Genomic DNA, 24,492 nt, shown 5'->3' on the forward strand with positions numbered 1-24,492 from the left:
AAATATCACACCGATTGCCACCGCGAACGCAAGGCCCACGAATGTCACCAAACTGTGATGAACAGCATTATCGCCAACCCGGCGCGGAAACATCGTGTGCCAACCGCATTGACGAAACAGAACGAGCGGTGGAAAGGGTTTTTTAAATTAGTTTAGCACTTCCTTTGAGGCACATGCGCCCAGATTCTGTCGTGATTGGGCACCGGCATGCTAGAACGTGGGAGCCATGAACAGAGCTTGGCTTGATGCTTTGCACTAGAGCTGACGGGGACACCAATACGCAACAGTTATGATTCGAAGTGTCACGACATTTGCGTGGCCTCCCTGCCGGGCAGTGTCAGCATATTCGTAAACTGAAACTGCGGTAGCGCCTCCTGGCCAAATCTGGTTCCCCATGTCCGGCCACACGGCCACAAGCGACGACATTAACTTCTCGACGGCTTAAAATGTATGTCCTTCAGGCCTCTGCGCGGGAGTACGTAACAGCAATAAAACATCTTGACGCCTGCGGCGTACGGCTTTCTTGAATCTCGTATATGGCCGTCGATTGCGTAGTCTCGCTCCGGAGTCAGCCACCGAGCATGCCCATGACGAACACACCGATGCAATCTGAAATAATGCGACACAAAATATATCCCTTAACGTTTTCAGTGTTGTTTTCTTGGGTGTTTGCCTGCAATCACATTCCTCTACAGTATTACAATTAGCAAACAAACACGATGATTTCACTGCGTCATCGTGACGTTCAAAGACATTTAGCAACTACTGCTTGGGTTTTTTTCCCACTGACAGAGTTTCATCAGATCATCACTGTTACCGATTTGTTGCTCGGTGCGCTAGACATGTTAATCGTGGTGTCATGTTTTTTTGCTTAGGCATCTTCTCCACTTGCTAGCACCCAAAGAATGTGGCGACGATGACGTCAATGCAAACCATCTATTCCAATAATGTCGCCGGACCAGCATTCGCATAGAGAGTTCTAGCTTGTACGTATACTCATCCACCATATACGTCACCATGTTACTGGTGACGTAAACGCAAGCATCTAATAATGCGGAGCAGAATTTAACAGCAGAATACAAACAGCTGTCCTTGTAGTGACCATTCATGTATTTTCTTTACTAATTGCTCAAGTGCTTGCTTCATTATTTAATCAAGGTTTACTTACCTTAGTCTTTCTGGTCCCCTCAATATTTCAGTTAGTAACACCAGTAAAGCAAATTATTTATAAATAAACCCACAGTTCACCCCGTGATAACCACATACAACGACCAAAATACACCGGTTAGTTCCTTTTGGACACGCTGCAATAAATTTTTGAGTACTTCTTTATTTATGTGCACTGATAGCGCTTTGAATAGCAGATTGACAAGTAATTTACTGGGCTGTAACATAATAATTAAGCTCAGAATGGGGTGACTCTCAGGTGCTTGCACGCTAAGCGCTTATGTTCAAGTGGACGGGCCTGTACTGCCTTTATAGACGCCCGTAGGGGTTACATGGTTTATGTACTGCAGACCACGTGGCTTCACTAAATACCGTAAGTACGCTACATATTGTAGACCACATGCTTTTACCGAACACCGCTAGCACGCTACCATTACTGGAAACTAAAGACTGACATAAATTTAAAATGGATTAGGTAAGTTATACTTCCGCAATACGAGAAAGTCCAGTCTTAGCTTGAAAAGTGATTTTGACAGCCAGAAAATAGTTTTCATGCATATAAATTCGCGCACTATAGATTTCCGTGACGTCACAAATTTGAGCAGCGTTTGCCGAGAACTAAGGGCTTCTGAAAAACGCCATCTTTGGGAACGATGCACTGAACTTCGTCAGTTTTCGAAACTCTTTACAGAAAAAAAAAGAGGGAGTGGCCTAAACATAGGAAATCAATATTGAAAACGATGACATCAGCTGGCGTACCAGCAGGGATAGTTGGGTGCTTCATGTTCTTCGCAATAAACAAACTTTTTCTCGCTACTCTGGCGCAATGTCCTGTAAAAAAACCGAAGCAGTTAGACGAAAGAAGAAAAAGCAAGGAGTTAAGCTGCAGAATCAAACAATGTTTGCTACACTCTTAGGCAAAGTTGTACCCTTTGGCTTGCCCCTTCTGCCACACAACAATAATCAAGCTTGCCCTGAATAGCAAGCGAAAATTCTGGTACGAAATGTTCCTCGCAAGGTAAACGGCTTGGATTAGCTCTCATTCACAACTTTACCATAATTCCTAATTCCTCTGCAAATCATCGGAGCGACCGATTTCCGGATGGCGGGCTACCTACACTCCTGGAGCAGGATTATGAATATTAAGCAGCATACAAGCCCTTTTATTTACAACTTTTTATGCCGAGTGAACAATTTAGATTGTCTTGAACCGTATATACAACCGCAAGTGGTTGGCATAACAGAATCTACTGTTCACCATTGAATACCGTTGAATCACCATTGAATACGTCTTAAGGCGTTCAAAATTCTCTCCTCGCTTACATCATGGTGAAAGCGCAACATGATATTGGCTATGCAGCAACTGCCCCGCGACTGCGAGAAGAGCACCCAAAAACCAAAGTGCCGTTAGGTCACAGCAGACAGCAAAGTTGCCTTCAAATTTGTCGACACTTATTTCTCTAAAACTTCATATGGAGGTATCCTTACACTTGGCTGTTTTCTTTTCTGTTTGATATCTAACGTTGTATTCACGACAGTACGTATACAGAAAGAAGGACTACGAGGGACTCTCTTCCCTGTAGCCACGATGAAACGCAATTTTTTACAGGCTAACCGGTTAAGTCGTCGTAAAGAAAGGTCACTATCATATGACGAATATTTCTTCTTCAATGTCTCGGAAATGCAGACATAGAACACATACAGTAGAGCCAAGGCAGAAATCTTGCCGTGCTAAATTCATAGCATATGTCTGATCTTCGTGGCGACCTCATCAACCTTTCGTCACGCGCACTGATTCGCTAAAATCTAGACGGACGGAGAGATGGCCGTGCTGGTTCGATATCGGTTTCTTATTGATTCTCTATTTTCAATCCTTATTTCTGTTGCCCCTTTCTTGCATGCCAGGTATGTTTTATTGCCACAGCTAATGAACCGGATTGGCAATGGACAAAATAAGTGGGTGGTAGAATAAGTATGAACGTATAAGCTTACGGCTTTGCTATCACTCAGGCCGTCTCGCCACACACTTTTGCGTGCTTGCCCAGTCATTTCTACCAGACCAATATGGCATGCACGATTCGATGGGCAGTATCAGTTCGCTGCAGCACTCAATAAATGCTGCACGGAGCTGTCTCGTGGCAATACACGAAAAACCTTTTTCTTCTCTGTTGAGCCCACGCAGTAGAAGGTCGTTAATGAGCAAGTAGGGAGCGGGCTTTATGTTTATGATAATTACAGTGAGGGATTTACTACAGCAGTGGTCACTGCAAGTATTTGCAGTCACTACTGGAAATGCTTGACGAAACTGCAAGGCCATTAATATACTCTAATGAAGAGATGGGAAAAATTAAGTTACAGTCAGGAGGTATTTTATTAACGGTAATTTCGAGATGCCAGAACATCAACAGGGCAGTAACGGTGCAAAATAGGTTTTAACTGTGGATGATGCAAATGTACTGCAGAAATCTTTGGATTCATAGTCGCACCTTGGTAGATCGCTCCTAAAGTCTTTATTTTAGTCTGGTGATCGCTTCTTTAGAGTAGGCTTCCGCCTGTAAAGAGTATGAAAGGCCTACCGGGATTTGCTGTAAGAAATTTCTACTAGTCTTGTGCATTGGTATATCCACAACTATGCCCTTGTTTCCTATAGAATGATCACAATTCTATTCATGTCGGTGACTTCATTATGCAATTATATTGATTTATTTGCTAGATCTGGATTTTCTTTTACCTATTCCCACTGTTTCCACCAGGCCAACAGCGATCTCCGCAAGGACTTAGCCCCCCTCCCACCCGCCCGAACGGTTCTTTCCATATCCTGAACTTTCTATGTTCTGCTGTGCCACGGTCGAAAGGGAAAGAGTTAAAAATATCAACAGAAATGAAATAATATAGGCAGCATCTATTTGCACAAACACTTATGAACACACGTTTTGAGCGAAGTAGGACAAAAGGAGAAAGGGCAGAAGTATACGGCTTGTATACGACTTCCTAAAAACCGCATCTAATTCATTGAAAATGCTGCTGCCCTCGTCTTGTCACGTTATTCCTATGTGCTAGAGACCTGATAACGTTTTCGCGTCGAAGAAATGCATTGCTTTCCTTCCAATGCCCGTGACGACAGGACGCAGATGCGTTTCCGCGAATTGTGTGGGCGAATTGGAAAAGCTAATGGCGGGCGCCATCAAGCCAAATTGGAAGGAAAAAAGAAAAACAAACTAAAGAAGCAGGAAATGTCTTTCACGGGGTGTTTCTCCGGATTCAGATTTGCAGTCGGTTGTACGACCATTCTGTAAATGTGCTAAATTTGCAAAGATCTGACTAGGAACCCGCACAAAGTCAACGTACCAAACTCTGGAGAATATGGAAAGAAAACTACGCCCACTACTTCAGTAGCGCTGATGGGACAGCAAACGCGTCTGAAATATGGAAGCTCGTGATGACATTTTGCATGTGTTTGGAATTCAGTATACGCACCATGTGGTGGTCCCACAACGGTGATTCGAAACCTTGCGTTTGTGAATTCTCAAACAGATTGTGCAGGCCTTTCTTCGAGTCTAGCGGGCAAAATTTCAAATGTTTTCTTGCTTGGTTCGGCTTGGCTGGACTGCTTTGGCTGCTCTTGGTTGCAGATAAGAAGTACCGGCCCTCTGTTATATGTATTTGGTCCTATCTTCAAAGCATGAAACCTCGTTTCTATTGATATCAATGTATGATACATTGATTTAATTTAAATGAGATTGTTCTAAGCCTTCCCAGGGAAGGTAGCTATTGAGAATTTGCGCATGGTGCCATTTGGCCGGTTTAGAACGCAGATGTCACCATTGACAGCAATAACTCTAACATCGGTATTCAGTTCATTTGTGGTGAAAAAGTCAAGAATCGATTCATTGTGGTACAGGAAAACGTACGACTTCTCAATCGCCAGCTAACCGATGAATCGGTCAGTGTCCCCAATGTTACGTTTTTATATGCAAGCGTCTTAGCGGAAAATTTGTTGATTAGACTTGTCAGCATGTCTTTTGTGCAATGATGGATGTGTTTCAGTCACCACAAATCAGAGAAAGTCTAAAGGTCCCGGTGCAAGCAAGTTCCCCATGCCTCTAACTGCAAGTCATTCTCTTAGGCTGGCATGTTTAAAAAGCACCGTGTAGAACACAGACGCAAGGAGAACACACCTGTACTTTTTTTGCTGTAACTTATGGTCCCAGTGGTGTGATAGCCGCATTCATGAAATTACAACTTTCTCAATAGGTGTAAAGCTTATTGCGTCTCCTGCGAAAAGATATAGTTTAGGAACGCCTATTCATTCCTAAATAAAAGCGCAGAAAGTGCCAATTTTTGGTGTCCAAATTCAAGTTCTAGTGGTGGCGCCCTCTTCTAAAAAATGCAGATCGAAAAGGCTGTGCTTTTGCTAGTTGCATGCGACGGTAACGTTTGTGGGAGCTGGACACACGTCATAGATGTCAGATTCCGAGCGCTAGCAGTTGGAGCACATGTGCAACTGAGACAACCTGAAAGCACATGTTGTCTTACCGCCCGTCTCACGAAAAGTAGAGGTCTTCCCTCTGATCACATTAAGGAAACTGGACGACAGCCGCTTTATAGTAAAGACACTGGGACCGTGGTCTCATGTGCTTGCGATGTGCAGATCCCTTTCAAAAGGTACCGGGCCATAGCCTGCGCCAACACGCTGACTTCGCGCCCTGTAGCTGGCCTTGTATTCGGATCTAGGAGCTCCAGTTTCTGAAAAGGGGAATGGCCATTGTTTTTTACTATCTACAGTGTTGGAGCGAATATTTTGACAGAGACTACACAAAGCCACAAAAGCTAGTCTTGCTGCGATTCTTCAGATGAACCGCCCGATATGATCGCTTGTGACGAACTTAACGATCACCGCTGCTTTCCGTGTTTGCATAGGAGCCGTGGCCCCTTCCCCAGTGCAGAGCCGCCAACATGACTAAGCCTGGTTAATCTCCCTGCCTTTCCCATCTCGCTTCCCTCTCTCTCTTTCTCTCTCTCACTTATCTCTCTCTCTCTCTCTCTCAGGTCATAAATGGTTTTTCGTGAATACCTTGATGCACTCGTATGTACCTGTGGCAATATTTGCCGCTGTGTGCTTGTGTAATCACGGCGTCTATTAAATCAATTCCCACCCAAACCTTGGAATAGCATGTCCACCGTCAGCAGGGTTAACATCTCGAGCCTCACATTGCAGGCATACAAGCAAGCAACAGTAAATATAACAAGGATATTACACGTATCATATCAAAACTCTCTCTTCATCCAGCTGACAGGGAAAAATAAACGCTAACGCTGGATAAAATGGAGGCTCCCTCCCTTTCCATCTTTGTTCGCTGTCCCTCTATTCATGGTTTCCACGTAAACCAAAACTTATCAAGGGCTTCTGGTAGATCGACCTCAGGTTCTTCGTCAAAATACCGCAGCGCCTCGTATGTTTTAGAGAATTAAACAGCCGTGCTCCATGCTTGGAGCCACAGCGTTCTTTTTAGCACACGTTGAAAGCTGTGAGAAAGCAGCTTCGTAAAAATGTAGGGCATAGCTGACCAGAAAGAAAAATGTTCCCTGCTCTGGAAGACCTCACTTTCCTCGTTCCGTTCGGACGACGTCATAAAAGTCGAAACGACCGTTGCTCTCTACACAGCAACTGTCGAAGGACCCACAGGGTGTATTATGGGTCGTAGTAAGAGTGACCTCAAGGCGGCACGCTATGTGTTGGCCATTATGAAAAAGGATATATGCACGAGAAAAAGAAAATGGTTGCAGGCCTTCGCGGGACACGCAGAACAGTCACAGTGTACGATGGAGGAGCGGTTCCGTAGGAGTTCTATATTCAGGAGCCACGTACTAGAGAGGGTCTTCGCGGCGAAGTCTCCTTGCGTCGTTTTAACGACAGCGAACTTCACTGTCCGCCCGGCGCGGATGGTGCGAGCTGCGACTTGTGCTGCTCTCTGCACAGCGGTCCGCTGAGCCCGATTTTACCTGGTTGCAGCCGCGTGCGTAGCTGTACGATTCACTTCTTCAGCAGCAGTTCGTACATTGCGAGGAGGCGCCATAACATGTGTCGAAGAGTGAACACAGGTATCCAGACTACGTGGCGCACATGTCACATCCCTTGACACGTGGCACCATATGGTACAACTGCTACACGTTGTGACGCCTGCTGGATGCAACGCAACTGCAATGCAATGTTTGCCACGTGTCGATGCTCACATTGCGTGACAAGTGCCACGATACGATGCTGCTCTGCTGCTGCTACTGACGGCGGTAATTTATTGATAGACCCTTTGAAACGGGGCGGTGAAGAATGATCACCTAGCCTGTTTGACTTAGGTGTGCTATTCATGTTTTCTTTTCGTTCTGGTATTTTTGTACACATTTTTTTATCCTCCTTTTTATTCCTCAAAACTTCTCAACTGCCTTGTACCGCTGCCTATTCAACTGCTACATGGAGTGCCACCTGGCGCTATGATATGCAACTGCAATTCAAAGTGTGCACGTATCGATGCTACGCGGCGCGCATCTCACGTCTCGCGCGCTAGGACGCGTGTATCAGGCATGTTTCTGCAGCCGCTAGCAAGCGCGGCGCAATGGTAGAATCACCGGGTCCCTCGCAGAGGGCCCGGGTTAGATCATGGCAGGAGCTGGGCTCTCTTTTTCTCCTCATTCCTGGCGATAGCTGCGACGGAGACCGGCAGTGGCGGCGACGGACAACATCGTTAATCGAAGCGGATATAGGAATGGGCCCGTAACTGCTTACGCTGTAAGAAAAACCACGAGAATAACAAGAAAAGAGGGAAGAAAATGAAATGGAGACAAATGGAGAAATGAAATGAAATGTTGAGTATTGTCTCGCAGAAAGGCGTAATACTTATAAGAAATTTAAAGAAAGGAAACAGCCTCCTTCATATGGCGCTAAGCATCACTCAGCCCTAATTATGAACACAGTTAAGAGTTATAGCTTGCGGCGAGAAGGGAAAACGTTGCAGACACCCAATAAGGCTGATGATGACAATGATGAGTGCTAAATATAGCACATTCATACAGTCGCGCAGTATTCTAAGGAATCGGCTGCGTGCGTGCGTGTGCGTGCGTGCGTGTGCGTGCGTGCGTGTGCGTGCGTGTGCGTGCGTGTGCGTGCGTGTGTGTGTGTGTGTGTGCGTGTGCGTGTGTGTGTGTGTGTGTGCGTGTGTGCGTGTGTGTGTGTGTGTGTGTGTGTGTGTGTAAACCGGGAGCGGGTTTTGTCTTTGATTAGACGAGCGATCGATTCTGACATCAAAAGAACTGAGACAATCTTCAACCATCACATTGTCGCGTTTTCTTTTACGACGCCTGTTGTAATGGTGACGAAGACATTAAACGCTTTACGAGGCTGCAAAAAAAGATGAGTGAGAATGGGAGATGGCACTCACTTGACCACCTGGTCCTGGTTCTGGGGTCATTGTCTCGTGTTGTCATATTTATGACCCCAGAAAAAATTGGAGGTCTCGCGTTTGGTTAGATGACGTACTAAAAGCTTTATTTTCGTAGCTGCTTTCATTCCCTGAACTCCGCAATAAGTTCGTAGTAGATTGCGTACACGACCTGCCTATAGCTACGACCTGCCCCTGTTTACAACGTTCCCAACTATTGATGATGCTATCGCTGCATCCAAAACGTTTATTTGTCGTAAAAACTGAAGGAGTCGTGCGGTGCACCTTGCCCTATATCTGATGACAAAGAATGTAGAAATGTCGATTACGATGTCGTATCGCTTTGATAACATTAGTATGTTGGTGCTCCCTAGGCGATCTGTCTTCCTTCCCCGGCGGGGTCACTGAATAATAGGCATAGTAATCTATAATACGAATGTAAAACTACGCTTGGTCACGGTAATTATGTGCATGCACAGCGATGTTAAACCGGCATCACATCATGGATATATTAATTGCTTATCGTGCATCACTATTATGTATACAGTAAGATATAGATGTGTTTGCGTTTTCTACATAGAAAAAGAAAACACAAAGGGAGACTCAACTCCAGCTGACATCTGCGTAAAGTTAATCGTTCTTAGTGTATTATATACATAGCACGCACACATACATATTATATGTGTAGTGTATATTACATACATCTCCGACAGTTTCTTGGTAGCCTCAACAACCACTTCAGTGCTTCCAAAGCTAACCACAAGTCCCGTGGAGGTCTTAAATCCTAAGTACTTCACCGCCATGCACACACCATGCGAGTGCACCACTCCGCGTCTGTCGGTGTCAGAGTGAACGCGCCTCGGATGCCCTGAGTAAATTTCAGGAAATGAGAACTTCTCGGCGTGCTCCTCAGCTATTATGTTGAGGGCTCTATTATTCTTTCTCGGGGAGATTGAGAGATATGTAGCGTTGTCTCAGACTACAGTTTCATATTCTCTAGCGAGAATCAAATTGGGCCTGATTGAGATATTCCACAGGGAAGGTGTCGACTTCTTCGCCGTTCTCTGCCTCTTCGGAGAGATCGAATTCTTCCAGATACTGATCGACTACTCCTGGTACGTGAAGTCATTCGAATGAGTGAGGCGAGACAGTTTGTCCATTGTCCAAGCTCGTTCGAAAGCTCGCACAGAGAGCCCGCAACGTTGTCTGTTTGGAAAGGGGGCTGTAGAATGTGTGCGAACATCTCTTGAAAGCATTGTGATCGCAGACTCTATGAGAGCTGCAAAAGGGGTCTTTTTACGAAATGCTTCTCGAAGTATAAGTGACGGCGTACGTGAGAGCAGCAGATGAAAACGCCTTCGCCGTCATCCGCAGCTAAGTCGCGTTGGTCTGCCTCCGCATCGAAATGGTCTCCCTGTGTTGCTTCGTTTTGGCGCCACGTCATTTACGGGCGGCTAACCTAAGCTGCTCCAAGCGAGCGGCTCGAGCTTCGGCTGCCTTGGCGGCTTACCGACGTCGTTCCGCTTCGGCCCGGTCGCGCTTGCGTTCAGCAGGCGCAGCGGCAATGAGCATCTTCTTCAGTCGAGGCATCTGGGACGTAGAAATGGAAAAGAACCCGAAAGAATGGAAGGGAATGGAAAAGAATGGAAAAGAAAAGAACCGGAACACAGCTGCGAAGGCGAGTGTGGGCGTGCAGATATTGCAAAGAAACGTGCGTAGGGAGTTTTTTTTTTTTTTTTTGCAGCTTCAGTTGCCGTGACTCCCACAAACCTGGTGGCATTTGTACTAGTTTCGCCCATTGTCGCGTTCTTGCCGTGGTTTTCTGCCGTAATTAGTGCAGGAAACTCTGGCACTGCGATCGCTCAGTCACCACGATTATCATAGTTAGTTGGTACACGGATTTGTCCTGTCTTCGTGCTTGTGGATTCAGACGTCCATGTCGCTTTGTTTATTAAGCTTTATCTGTCTTCACTGACCTGAATTTCGGGCGAATTTCTCTAATTTCAAAGCAATCTATATTTTTTTCAATGCAGAAGACTCTGCGGAACACACATAATTGCGGCTAATTGCAACGGTTCAGCCGGTCGAGGTGGCCAAATCCAAGCGTCTCAGTGCAATGGCTTGTCCGCGAAGAACGTAGGCCGTTTTTCGATGCAAGTGACCATGGCGTAATGGTTTCAGTATCGTGATTCTGTACTGGCGATAGAGTGTTTGAATAATGTCATCGGATAATTTTACTATTGCGTATTTAAATATTGATAGCGCAATACTTTGTCGAAAATGGTGAGTTTACAAAGTCACGAAGCCCTGTTTCAAGCCCAAACGACGAAGTTTGGGCAAATACGTGTGCTAACCATCATTCTCACGCCAGTTCAACTTACGCAGTGCTTGCAGGCTCCTTAGACACTTGCCATTTAGACATTTTCTCCCACCAGCCCAACACCTAAGCAAGGTAGCACACCGTATGAAATTAGAGAAGTGGTACACACCTGAATTCACCCAAGAGCGATTGCATTCCCTCGACCCCTCTATGCAAATGCGGATGCTACCAGGGCTTCTGCGAAATGAGGAAACAGTGCTGTGCCGCTTACGCTTGGGCGTCGCATTCACCAATGCATATACGTTTTTGATTGGAATGACTGATTGCGCCGACTGTAATGTCTGCGGTGTCGAGGAAACTATAGAACATCTACTGTGCTACTGCCCATCTTTTCAAAACGAAAGACATGACCTCTGCACAGCTCTCAATCAGCTAGATAGAACACCGTTCACTTTGAAGAAGATCTTGGGACCATGGCCTCGTATATCGCAGCTAAAAAAGGCCACAAAAGCTCTGCTGCACTATTTGAAAGCTACTGGATCCAGTCAGTGTCTGTGATCCGGACTGAGTGACCGAACGATATACCCAGTAGACTTTCTCTTCTTCTTTTAATCTTTCCGTCCCTTCTTCCCTTTCCCCTGTGTAGGGTAGCCAAGCGGGCTCAGTCCTGGTTAATCTCCCCACCTTTCCTTTATCATTTGCTCTCTCTATCTCTCTCTCACCACCTTGTGGTGAGAGAAAATGCCGAGAGGTATGCGGACCCTTCTGCGCAATTTACTCGCAAGCTAAGCATTTTCTTGGCACGAAAAAATCGCTGTGAGTTTTCTGGACTGCATGGTATGTTAATAGTTCATGACCACATTACGTGTTGGCCTTCAGTGTCTCCCTGAGTCTGTGTCGTGGCAACGTATACCTTGCTACGACACAGACTCGAACGCGCATGTACACGTCTATATATATAGACTCAAACGCGTATATATACGCGCATATATGCGCGTGTATGTCACCAAAACTTGGTTGGTTTCTGTAGGCAAGACGAATCGAGTAACCTTTGCTGAGCTCTTAGTGAAACAGAACTTCCTTTCAAGGGCAAGAATGCCTAAGGGTAAAAAGCAGCTAAGACTTTGTGGAGTCTTGCAAGCGTTGCATTATCACGTATACCACTCAATTATTACCTTCGTCTTCTAGTCGTTATCGTCGGGCAGTCGGTGTCATCGTTCTCGTTCTTCTCTTTACCGTGGCCGTCGTCTCGTGGTCATTGCTTCCGTCATTGCCGCCATTTTGATCATCATCATCGCAACAGCGTCACTGTTGTCAGTGCCATCGTTGCAAATTGGTTCTTTATTGTATTGCATTATTATTGTATTATTACCGTTATTGTATGGTTATTGTATTATTGTATTATTGTTATTGTATTGTCAAGGGCAACCGTCGGCATTGTCGTGACCATTGTCTCCTGCATGCCAGTAATGGCGTTGTCATCATCAGTGTCACTATTATCTCCATCGCTATCATTGTCGCTGTTATCTTTGTTATTTTCACAGTATCGTCATCATCGTAGTTAACTTCGTTGTCCCCGTTATCGTTACTGGGGAGCCATTGTCTCCAAAACCATCGCCGTTATTCGTGGCGCGCGTCTTCACTTTGAGTGGGCAGCACGGTACATATATCATCTCCAGCTCTTTAACTCTTGATCTCAAGTTACTGCTTCCTCGCCGCATGTCACCGTCTCACTAATGCAGCAGTCGACCAGCCCTGCAATCACGCGCTTTCTCCTTACGCAGCATTCATTCCGACGCGGTTCGCTCCGCCGCAGCACTTCGACAATGCTGACAAAGACCTTTCGCCGCGAGATAATTAATTCTAGGGGGGAGTGGTCGCGCGCATTTACTCGGCCTCCTCTGCAACACTGACCGACCGCTTGCGCGCGCCACTCACACCGGCTACTTGAGCTTCCGCGAGCCACCGACCATTTTTTTTTTCTCTCTGTCGCTCGCACTTTATAACCGCACGTTCCGAGACGTTGCTCACGCAGCGCCTCTCGAGACGCCTTCGCCGGTTCACCGCGCTCTCCGGCGTGGTGCTCTTTCTCTCCCCCTACTTTCATTCCCTACCCCGTGTGCAGCGCGGTTGAGGTGTCCTCTTCTGAGAGACAGTTACTGCGCTGCACTTTACCCCAACCTTTCCTTCCCATCATCAAGAATCTCCTTCTCTCTCTCTCTCTCTCTCTCTCTCTCTCTCTCTCTCTCTCTCCGGCGTCGAGTGGACCGCGGCGTCCGGACCTGGGTCAGCACCCCACCGCATAATTAATTCAGCTCGCGGGCGCCAAGACTTCGGCGCCTCCGATGCTTGTGCAACGTTGTATGCGCTGCGGTCGTCGCAGCGGCGACCGAAGTGAGAACCTCTGCTCCGCTAATTTAATCACGCGTGCGTTCGCCATGTGAGGTGAGACCGCGAGTGACCGAACCGCGCGCTGCGTTGACACGCGCTCTGTGGGCGCTCGCGAACGAACGAACCCGGGGTCGACAAGGTCGAGACTGCTGTGCCGAGTGAAACGCGGCGAGCGTGTAATGCACTGAGCTTTGGCACCGGCAGGGCGGCCGGCCCTCACCCGCTCTCGCCTGAAACGTGCAACGTGGCACAAGCTTGGCGGTAGAGAATAAATGAGTCCGTTCGAAACCACCGAGCACGACAGAAGTAGATGACGTAAGCCCGACGTCTGTTCGCGATGATACGGGCTCTTTCTTTTTTTCTGTCACGCCGATATGACCGGTGACGTTTCCGCACCAACAAGACGTTGGACTTCCGGAACGAATTGACTGCGTTGGGGAAAAAAAAAAACCTGACCTTGCCTCGACGACTGAACTTTGGGTTGTACTGCGGCAGTTGGACTCGCTAAGGTTTATATTTGTTCTTCTCGGTCTAAATATGCTGGTAGCATACAGCACACCTTCATGAGGGCGTGCTCTGCAGGTACTGAATGTATTCACACGCTGACATAATTAATGTTGAGTGCCCTCTGTATCAACTTTTTCCGGTTAATAATAGGTTACTAATTACTCTCGTTCGTTAACTACTTAAGGTGAAAACGGGGCCACATTGTAGGGGCTACAGAAACCTATGCATAACTTTGGCTCTATTCATAGAAAGCATCTATAAATTGCAAATCTTGCAAGCAAGTGGCTATTTGGCTGAGGCGTGCTGGTATTGTGCTTTTCATTTCAATCTTCTCGTCGTTCTGCAGCGTGAAAATAGTGGTAAATCTTATAAGCAAATATATGCATGAACCTATTTACTAGGATCCTGTAGAGGTCTATACATCGGACTGTAAGTGTAACAATTATAGTCCTGCGGATGGCCCACAATGAAGTCGCTTTTCGTCCCATAGTAACACCTTCACGAACGTCAACTATTACGTAGATTCATAAGTGCGTAAGCATTTGTATGCGTACCCAAGGAGAAAACCGTCCGTCACGTCAGAAAAAAATGTGGGCCCGATTCCGGAGATAGTGCAATACCGGGTTGATCCGCGTCGGAGGTGAAGCAGGGTTCAAACACCCAGCAAAGTGAAGCGAAAAGTGTATAAAGTATTGGGAATCACGTGAATAATACGGAAATATACAGCCCGCAGCGGCGAGTGGCTTTGCCTTCGTGCAGACTGTTGCTTCCATGGTTGGCCTGTACGCGTCAGACATGTTGGCATGTACGTGGGACTCTATTGTACGCGAATACATTTGTCTTGTTTCTTTTCTGTGAGATGCAACACATATATGTAAACAATATGTATTTACAATGAGTGTAAAACCTTCTCGCTGCCAGTCAAACAGGGGCAAGGGCCTCGTCAACCTGCTTGTAGCAGCTTTTTTGCTCTTGTCCTAGCATTCTTTTTTTCATACGCGGAAGAATGCTGAATAAAGATTTGATTTGATTTGATTTGATTTGATTTGATTTGATTTAATGAAGCGACGAGAACACAGCACTCCCAAATCTCTCAGCACACGCTGCACCTTGGCCCTTCCGCAGATCACTTTCAAGATATGAACCCGCGCGTCTTTCTTCAAACGCGAATCGGCGAGAACACAGCCCGCGAAGCTATAAGCCGTTGGCACTCTCTGTACATATAGAGAGGAAAGGCGCTAGCCCAAACCAGCTAGCCCAAACTTCTGCGTTGAATAGTTCTTAAGGAAGTGCGATAGACGAATCACGCTAAAGTACACGCCTCATACATTCCTCGTTTTGACGCTGGAAATAAATTGTTCCGCTATATTTATTCACTGCTAACACATTACCGCCGACGGTCATCCTGAGATGGGCTCTGGAGAAATTTCCTTCTTTTTTTAGCCCGGGTTCACGCGGAAAGTATTGTCGGATTGATATTACGTCCAGACATGGATACCTATTTCGTGTCCGCAACAGCTCACCAATGTAATGTATTTTCCGTGAGACATCGTTCATATAGTCTTCAATTTGCTTACATCTCAGCTACATAACCATAAGAACACCTTCTTGTGCAAGAATTGTGTGGCTCATCACACTATTACTTCAATCTCGAAAAAAAAATAAGCTTGTGTGGCTGCTTCAGCCGCCTCTTTCATCGCAAGCATCCTTTCTGTTCTTATTGTTGCCAGTTTTCTAGAAGACCGACCTTAGAGTCCGAACGCTAAATATTGATTTTCATTTCTGGCCCCTTTTGCGGTTGTGATACCATGATTTGATGTTTCCTATGGGGTGTACAACATTGTTGTGAACCTAATAAATTGGTCAAAAAGAGTAATTGTCACTGGATGGTCTATGAATACTCTAAGTAAGAAGACTTCACCCCATTTCGCAACAAGCTCGAGCGTGAACAGAGATTAACGCGTCAATGAAAACGTGTCGCCGCCAAAATTTATTTAAAGATATATACAGTGAATTTCCAGAACCAAAGTGGCTTGTATGAAAGTACATGCCACTGCATTTAATTACTTTCCTTCCTGTAAATGCAGGGTGTCAGCAAGTATTTATTTTAATTCCCCTAGTCAACTTATTCTTTTCTTTATTCTTTATTTTTTACTAACCCGCACGAACAGCGTCCTTCATTACGGAATATGTAATTTCACGACGCGGTCAGGTAGCGCGTAGTAAGTTATTTAGATTTGCAACATTTTTATCCTTCCATTTGATCGATATTCTGGAGGGATTAGGTAGACAAACGCAACGTGTAATTTGAGCACCCAGCAAGGCAAACCAGTCCTAATCTAAATTACATGCCTCCATGGTTCTCATTCGGCACGACATCGGGAAAGGCGTTTCAATATTGGCACAGCTTCCTAATGCACGTGTAGGCATGAATTTTTTGAGGGCGCGACATGTGCGAATATGAAATAAGAGCCCCACTAAAAAGGAGAGAATACCGACCTTAGAGCAAATTATAACTTAAACTTGCTTTATTATTTCAAAGGCCTACACTGTCTCATTAATAAAGAAAGAGACATGTTTATTTATCGCAACCAGGTTTCGGATTTATCCCACCGTTCCGCCTAAGTGGAACAGCGGGGATTATTCAAGAAAAGCCTTACGAAACTTTACTAAAAGTAGTTAATCATAGCCTGTCATCAAGACATGCCATCTCCTTGGTAGCAGTACATCGTACGCAACGAAGACACTCCGCCTCCTTTTAAAACACTCGCTAGCTTGACAAGATGCTGTAGTTATAATTGCCACTGCTTATGCATCAGGCTTCCAGTGTGGCTGTAGATTGGATTGGAGTCAATTTTATTTGCCGTGCTCGGTGTATGTGTGGGCCAGTCTGTGTGTAGCTCATGTCATCTCAAGTACCATGGATACGTAAGATACGACAGAAATTACTACAGGATCCAACAAGAAATTCTTTTTTTTTTTTCCAGTGAGCGTACCTTAATTTTATAGGGATGAAAGCTCAACATTGTTTACAAAGTCTTTGTTTCTCATAGTATGAAAATGAGGGCTGCAGTTCTTTTTGCTCACAATACCGAGCATCATTTACAATAAAGAAAAGGCATTGACACGGCTAATACTTTATTCAGCGAACTGACAAGCATTTTTTTTTTAACATAAGCTCGCTCCAGTGAAACCGTGGCACGTTGTGATACAATGCTGTTTTTTGTGCGTTGAACATTTTCAGGTGGTCCATTATATCGTACTGTTTATGGGTTTTTCTTTCGATATAAAGTCTTATTTCAACTTTTATGCGAAGCATACTAGCCGCACAACCACGCTCTTCCTTGCTGCGCCGAGCGCGGCCGCGTAGCTACCATTGAGGGTATGAGCCATTGTTCATTGCTGCGCGTCTCTTACGTGGGTCTATTCTCTTTTAAGTTTGCTATGTTTGTTATTAAGTTGCGTCTATTTTTATGCGTTGCATATTGCAATCACTCAGTTCAGCCCTTGGGCGTGGCCGGGCAGCCGCCATTGACCTTTAGCGCAACCACGTGACGTGACGTCACGACAGCCGGAGGAAAAGCTGGGCCCCAACTCGCGCAATATGCAACGCATTCTTGGCTTAACCAAGCTAAGCCTGGCCATTTCTTTATGCGAATCATACTAGCCGCGCAACCACGCTCTTCCTTGCTGCGCCGCGCGCGGCCGCGTAGCTACCGTATGACGTCATAAAAGCTGCAAAAGCGGATTCTCAACTTGTGCGCTCGCTTGCGGCCGCGTAGCTACATAGCCGGGTCTCAGCTCGTGTGCTCGCCTGCGGTCGCACAGATGGTACTGCGGCCTAACTTCCGCTCCTCCCGCTAGGGCATTGACGTCACAACAACATGAGTCAACTCGTCAAGTTGCGAGTGTATCTGTCGCTCGCCACTACTTTACTGATCACCACAGCGTATTTATTGGTTTGAAAAAAAGGAGAGTAACGCATGAGTTGTTTCTTCGTCTAACCGAACCAAATATAGCCAAGCAACAGCAGTTCACCAGGCTAAACAGTGGTTCAACAACTAAAATAAAGGCTAGTATGCTTCGCATCCTGGGCTTACTCTTAGCTAAGCCACAGCCATTTTTTTTTCTCTCTCTCTCTCTTTTAAGCACATCTGATTTCTAGAACCCGCAGGACGAAAGGTTGTGGTAGCACTGCATGGCGTGCTATCCTGTCGTACAGAACTCTTCATCAATCATACGCGTGCTGCTCAATGTTGCGATGGCCAGGTTTCCTTGAGCAGGCCTAAAGTGATTGTTTTTTTTGTTTTTTTGCTCACCCGTAGCGCTACCTATTTTTACTGATTGCTGTAAATAAAGTTCAATTCAACGTATGCAGTTCCTGAAATGCTAGACAGCGCGGAAGGACAAGTACGGATGCGAAAGGAGACGAAACGACTTTTAAAGCTTGTGCAGCATTATACTGAAATATAAGTTGAAACTCAGCACCGACGTTGCATTCATTCCGACCTGCCCTATAGATGTGCTAGGTACGCTGCATCGTACTTCAGAAGTCATGCAGCACGAACCAGCTTAACATCGCAGAGTGCAGTGATATGTGGGTGCCTTTATTTTGCTGCCGTATACATTTGCTTAGAACACAGAAAGGACAGGTGATGATCCCGTCCGTACAGTTTTTCGACAATAGTGACTTCAGATGAACAAATTTTCGATCCAGCGTTACGGAGAGCCAGCAGAAAGTTTTTGTTATTATAAGAGAAAAAAAGCACCAATAAAAAAAACAACGAAGCTAAAGACTTAGCAAAGCCTGACAGCTTTATCCAGAGACTTGTAAGAAGTGCTCCGGCCCGACAGGCATTGCAGATTGCCTTCGTTAAGAGGAAGCAGAGACTCACTGTTTCTGCTGTCTTCATAAGGGGGGTGTCGTATGCCAGAACGTCACAGTTGTTTTTCTTTTATAAAACGCAGGTTATGCAAACTGCACCACAACATCGGACTTCTCTTGTTTCCTCACACACTGCAACATGTCGGACAACGCGTTCAGGCTGGCTGGGTTGCTAGAATGCCACACGGCGACGTTTCGCAACTCGTGTTAGTGGCGTTCTCTATGAAGGGACAGCGGAGACTTCCTTAAGGCCGCCGCCTGGTACTCTCAACCTGCTTGCGCTGTGGTCTGACCCGCAGTGACGTTACGTATCCATTCGAATTACTGACCCCAGCTTCGCTTTTCATATGCCATGTTGCTTTACAAAGGGAGACCGCTCATGCATATTTGTGCCGTATTTGCGCCGTATTTTGGCCATATTTGTGCTGTATTTGTTTCATATTTGTGTCCTGTGCATAAACTTCTACTTGCGCAGGCTGCAATTGACGCGATTGCCATTGTGTATAGAGTGCGCGATACTGTGGCACGACTAATATTGTGTTTTACTGCGTCTGGAGGCTCTCGTAACATATGAAGTGCGCCCTGAAGAAATTTGTTATGTTCTTTACTAAACTTTATTAGGCTTATTTGTATATGTATAAGGTAGCGGCCGTCTGTGAGCGATAGATGTGAACACAAATCAAAAGAAAGAGATAGAAACAACATACAATGCAGTAAATATTTGATCAATGCTCAAGTCACTGGCTAGCGTGTGCAAAAGGCAACGTAGTTATAATACCTTAGTAAATACAAAACGACATGCCTTCTGATGCCACTCAAAATACAAGGTGCTCCTGAAAGTGTGTTCACGATTCCGTAGAAAAGGGGAAGATGCGATAATTGAGGAACTTCCTGCGGATTATTTCGATCACGCACTGAAGCATACACGTCGAAAGTATCGGAGTATTATTTACTCCATTTTTATGAAACTTAAACTCATTAACTTTTTAAAAGAAAGCGACGACTTCAAGCCCATAGCCCCAGAAGTTCAAATACCGTTTCCAGATATGTAAGGAAGCTCACGCTACTAATATATGCCGCGCAATGAGATTTGGCCAATCTGTTCCAGAAAATTTAAACTGAACTGCGGGAACGTCGCAACCGTCACACCCTTAGCAGACGGCCCATAAGTGGCACGACTTTTCTAGTTTCGCCGTCAGGCCAACACGAAACGAGCGCCCTTATCAAGCTCAGGCACGTACCCAGGATTTTTTTTCGGGGGGGGCCCACCACCTCCACCACCACCATCATCATCATCATCATCATCATCATCATCATCATCATCATCATCAGCCTGTTTTATGTCCACTACAGGACGAAGGCCTCTCCCTGGGATCTCCAATTACCCCTGTACTGCCGCCAACCGATTCCAACTAGCACCCGCGAATTTCCTAATTTCATCGCACCATCTATAGTTTTCTGCCGTCTTCTACTGCGCTTCCCTTCTCTTGGTACCCATTCTGTAACCTTAATGGTCCAACGCTTATCTAATCTGCGCATTACATGACCTGCCCAGCAACATTTTTTCCTCTTGATGTCAATCGGAATATCGTCTATACCCGTTCGCTCTCTGATCCTAACCGCTCTCTTTCTCTCTCTTAACGTTATGCCTAGCAATCTTCGTTCGATCGCTTCTTGCGCGGTCCTTAACTCATTCTCAAGTATCTTCCCCATATGTCAGCACTGGCAAAATGCATTGATTGCACACCTTACTTTTCAATAATAATGGTAAGCTTCCAGTCAGGAGCTGGCCATGTCTGCCGTATGCGATCCAACCTATTTTTATTCTTCTGTGAATTTCCTTCTCATGATCAGGGTTCCCTGTGATTAATTGACCTAGATAAACGAACTCCTTCACAGTCTCTAGTGGCCGACTGGCGATCCTGATGTCTTGTTCCTTTGCCCGACTATTTATCATTATCTTCACCTTCTGCATATTAATATTCAACCCCACTCTTACACTCTCTCAGTTAAGGTCTCCAATCATTTGTTGTAACTCGCCTGCATTGTTGTTGAATAGAACAATGTCATCGGCAAACCGAAGGTTGCTGAGATATTTGTCGTCGATCTTTACTCCTAAGCCTTCCCAGTTTAATAGCTTGAATTCTTGTAAGCATGCAGTGAACAACTTTGGAGAAATTGTGTATCCCTGTATGGCCCCTTTCTCTATAGGTATCTCCCTGCTTTTCTTGTGTAGATTTAAGGTAGCTGTAGAACCTCTGTAGATATTCTTACGCGAAGGACGAGTCAGGAAGACGAGAAACAATTTACAGATTATATTGACAACAACGGTTACAGCGCTGACCGGTTAGATTCACACCGCGAGCCCAGTTCGTTCTTCCTCCTCTTTTCTGGAGTGATGGCGCCCACGCACCTCGTTCAAACAAACAAATGCCACACGCATGTAGCAATATTTTCCAAGCTTTTTACGTGAGCGTTCTGTACTACTTGATTGCGTAGTGCCTCTATGACTGCTGGTATCTCTACTGAATCAAATGCCTTTTCGTAATCTATATAAGCCACGTAGAGAGGCTTATTGTACTCTGCGGATTTCGCGATAACCTGAGTGATGACATGGATGTGATCCATTATAAAGTATCTCTTCCTGAAGCCAGCCTGTTCCCTTGGTTGACAAAATCCAATGTTGCCCTTATTCTATTGGAGATTATTTTGGTAAATATTTTATATAATACTGGGAGCAAGCTAATAGTCCTATATTTTTTCAATTCTTTAACGTCTCCTTTTGTGTGGATTAGTATAATGTCTGCATTCTTCCAGTTTTCTGGGACCCTTGCAGTCGATAGACACTTCGTATAAAGAGCCGCCAGTTTTCCAAGCACTATGTCTCCGCCACCTTTGATTAAATCGACTGTTATTCCACCTTCTCCTCCCGCGCTCTTTATCGTTTCATTTCTTGCAGGGCCCTTCTGACCTCATCGCTAGTTATAGGAGAGTTTCTGTATTCTGTTCATTACTGTTTCTAAGTGAGGTATCGTGACTCCTCTGAGTACTGTATACAGGTCAGCTTAGAATGTTTCCGCTGCTTTTACTAAATCTTCAGGATTGCTGATGACTTTATCTTTTTTTTTATTGATATGATATAAGGAGATGTTGGCGCGCAATTTAAGGCGCCGGCTACTCCTTATCTCTTGGGTGGTTCCGTCATACATCATTCAGGGTTCACGGTTACATATCAAATAATCATTTCACACAAGCACCAGGACTTATAAAGCAACGTTTCCACAGGAAGACTATGGCAAATGTCTCCACACCTATGTAGTCGAAAGTCTCAAAAGTAGAAACGATACTGTCGCCTAATAACACATTTTCTAGTCAGCGGATCAGCGGGTACATACAGTATACATGGCAAATGTCTCCACACTTATGTAGTCGAAAGTATCAAAAGTACAAACGATACTGTTGCCTAATAGCACATTGTCTAGTCAGCGGGTGGTATATACATCGTGTAAACAATCATTCACAGTCACAACAAAGCAGTCAACATAACATAATTCCCAAACAGATGGATATATAGAGTCACATTGAAATGAACAGAGCAATGAAAGCACTAATAGCGTCCAGCGATGCCGCTGTCTTCAAAGAAAGTCTTTAGTGCTTTTAAAGCGCTCTTCTGCAAGGCCGTTGTTGGCCAAGGGCCCAAAAGTTTCCTTAAACTGAAAGGTCTGCGGTCTAATTTACTTAGCGCTGATTTAAGTCGGCATCTTGGTGTGTCGTGATGTGGGCAATCTAGAAGGAGGTGATATATATCTTCATCTACAAATCCGCAATCACATTCGGGGGTTTCCGCTCGGCCAATTCTGTGTAAGAAATGCTTTGTGTAGGCAGTGCCTAGCCTTAATCGATGAATAAGCGTTTCCATAGTTCTATCTAATGACAATGAAAATTTGAATTCAATAAATGGATCAATATGATATAAGTCAGAGCTCTTAGAATTCTGGTCAAACCAAGTGTTTCTAGACATGTTGAAAGACGTTGTCCTTATAATGCAGCGTAATTCATTCTTTGATATTGGGAGCGGAGCCGTATCATCTTTCAGGTGCGCTTGTCGTGCTGCCTCATCAGCTGCTGTGTTGCCAGGAATGTTGCAATTCCCTGGTATCCACTGGAATGCTATTGCATGTTTTGCTTCGCTTGCCTTTGTGAGGTATTTAAGTGTTTCATATATTACACTGTCGCTGAATGTTTTCCCCTTTGTGCTGCAGAGTGATGTTAGTGCCGCCTGTGAATCGCTGAAAATTACCCATTTTTGCGCTTCTGCTACTGACAATATAAATTTTACCGCACATAGGATTGCGAACAGTTCAGCCGTTGTGGACGAAGTCGCACGAGATAACTTAAATGATTCTTGTTTGTTGAGGTGCGGTATAATGAATGATGAAGTTGAAGAGGTTGCTGTACTGGAGCCGTCTGTATAGACGTGTGTGTATCCTGAATACCGCATATATATCTGGTATAGTGCTAGTTGTTGAACAGCTTGAATGAACATGTCTCTTTTGCTGAATATCCCTTCTACTGATAATTCAATTTTTGGAACTGCAAGCAGCCATGGAGGATATTCGATGTCTGAGTTCCGAAATTCATTTTCTGGCAATATGTGAAGATTTTCTTGAATTTCTATATGAACATAACTTCTATCTCGATTCATTATGTCTAAAGCCAATGGGTGGTTTTTATGCTGGGTTTGAAGGCGGAAATAATGCCGGCATGTTTCTGTAGTTCGCATAACTGGAAATGGTGATTGGCGAGCCTCAGCTATTACAAGAGAACTCGAAGTCGCTCGTGGAACTCCTAGACACAGGCGTAGTCCTCTAGCTAAAAGTCTTTGAAGTCTCTCTTCTGACGTGTGGGAAAGTCCGTGTAAGATGGGCGCGGAATATGCAATTTTTTGTCGTATTAATGCATTGTAAACAGTCAGCATGGACGATACTGATCCGCCCCATGATGTGCCTGCAAGTCTGCGAAGTACAGTCACTATGGCATTGACCTCGTTTTCGAGTTTTTTTAAGTGGGGTGCCCAGGATAGCTGCCTATCAAGTATTATGCCAAGAAATCGATGCTGTGTGAAAATCGTTAGAGGGTGTCCTTCCAGATTAAGAGTGAAATTTTTTAACACCTTCCGAGTGAAGGGCAATACAGCAGTCTTTGCATGTGATAGTACCATTCCTCTTTCTCTCAAAAATTGGTTGATGATATTTATGCCGTCTTGCAATGCCATCTGGAGTAGTTGAGCTTTAGACCCAGATGTCCAAATACACACATCATCTGCATACAGTGAAAACTTTAACTGTGATGGCAGTCTTCGCGTTAAATCAGCCATGACGCAGTTAAAAAGGAAGGGGCTGAGTACGCTTCCCTGTGGTACTCCCTGTTTGACAATATGTTCAGAACTCTTTCCTTCACCCGTCTGAACAAATATTTTGCGACCTGATAAAAATTCAGAAATCCATCGCAAGGACCGGCCAGACAGACCAAGTTCCAACATGCTTAGCAGAACATGAACGTGACTAACGGTGTCAAATGCCCTCTTGATGTCTAGGAATACTGCTATCGTCATGTTTCCACGTGCACGCTCGTGCTCCACACAGGTTACTATATCTAATATTGCATCCATTGTGCATCTATGTTTTCTAAAACCTACTAAGTAGTTGGACAACACCTTCGTTTCATTACACCACCATTGAAGTCGCGCGTCAATCATTTTCTCCATTACTTTGCATAAACAACTTGTC

At 45.1% G+C, this 24,492-nt stretch overlaps 1 protein-coding gene across 2 annotated transcripts in view; it reads left to right on the plus strand.

The window, feature by feature from the left end:
• Positions 1 to 24,492, plus strand: part of LOC135920736 (adhesion G protein-coupled receptor E2-like) — a 565,456-nt gene that overhangs the window by 136,687 nt on the left and 404,277 nt on the right. The window lies entirely within an intron of this gene.

The sequence above is a fragment of the Dermacentor albipictus genome, chromosome 6, assembly GCF_038994185.2.
Source record: "Dermacentor albipictus isolate Rhodes 1998 colony chromosome 6, USDA_Dalb.pri_finalv2, whole genome shotgun sequence".
NCBI lineage: Eukaryota > Metazoa > Arthropoda > Arachnida > Ixodida > Ixodidae > Dermacentor > Dermacentor albipictus.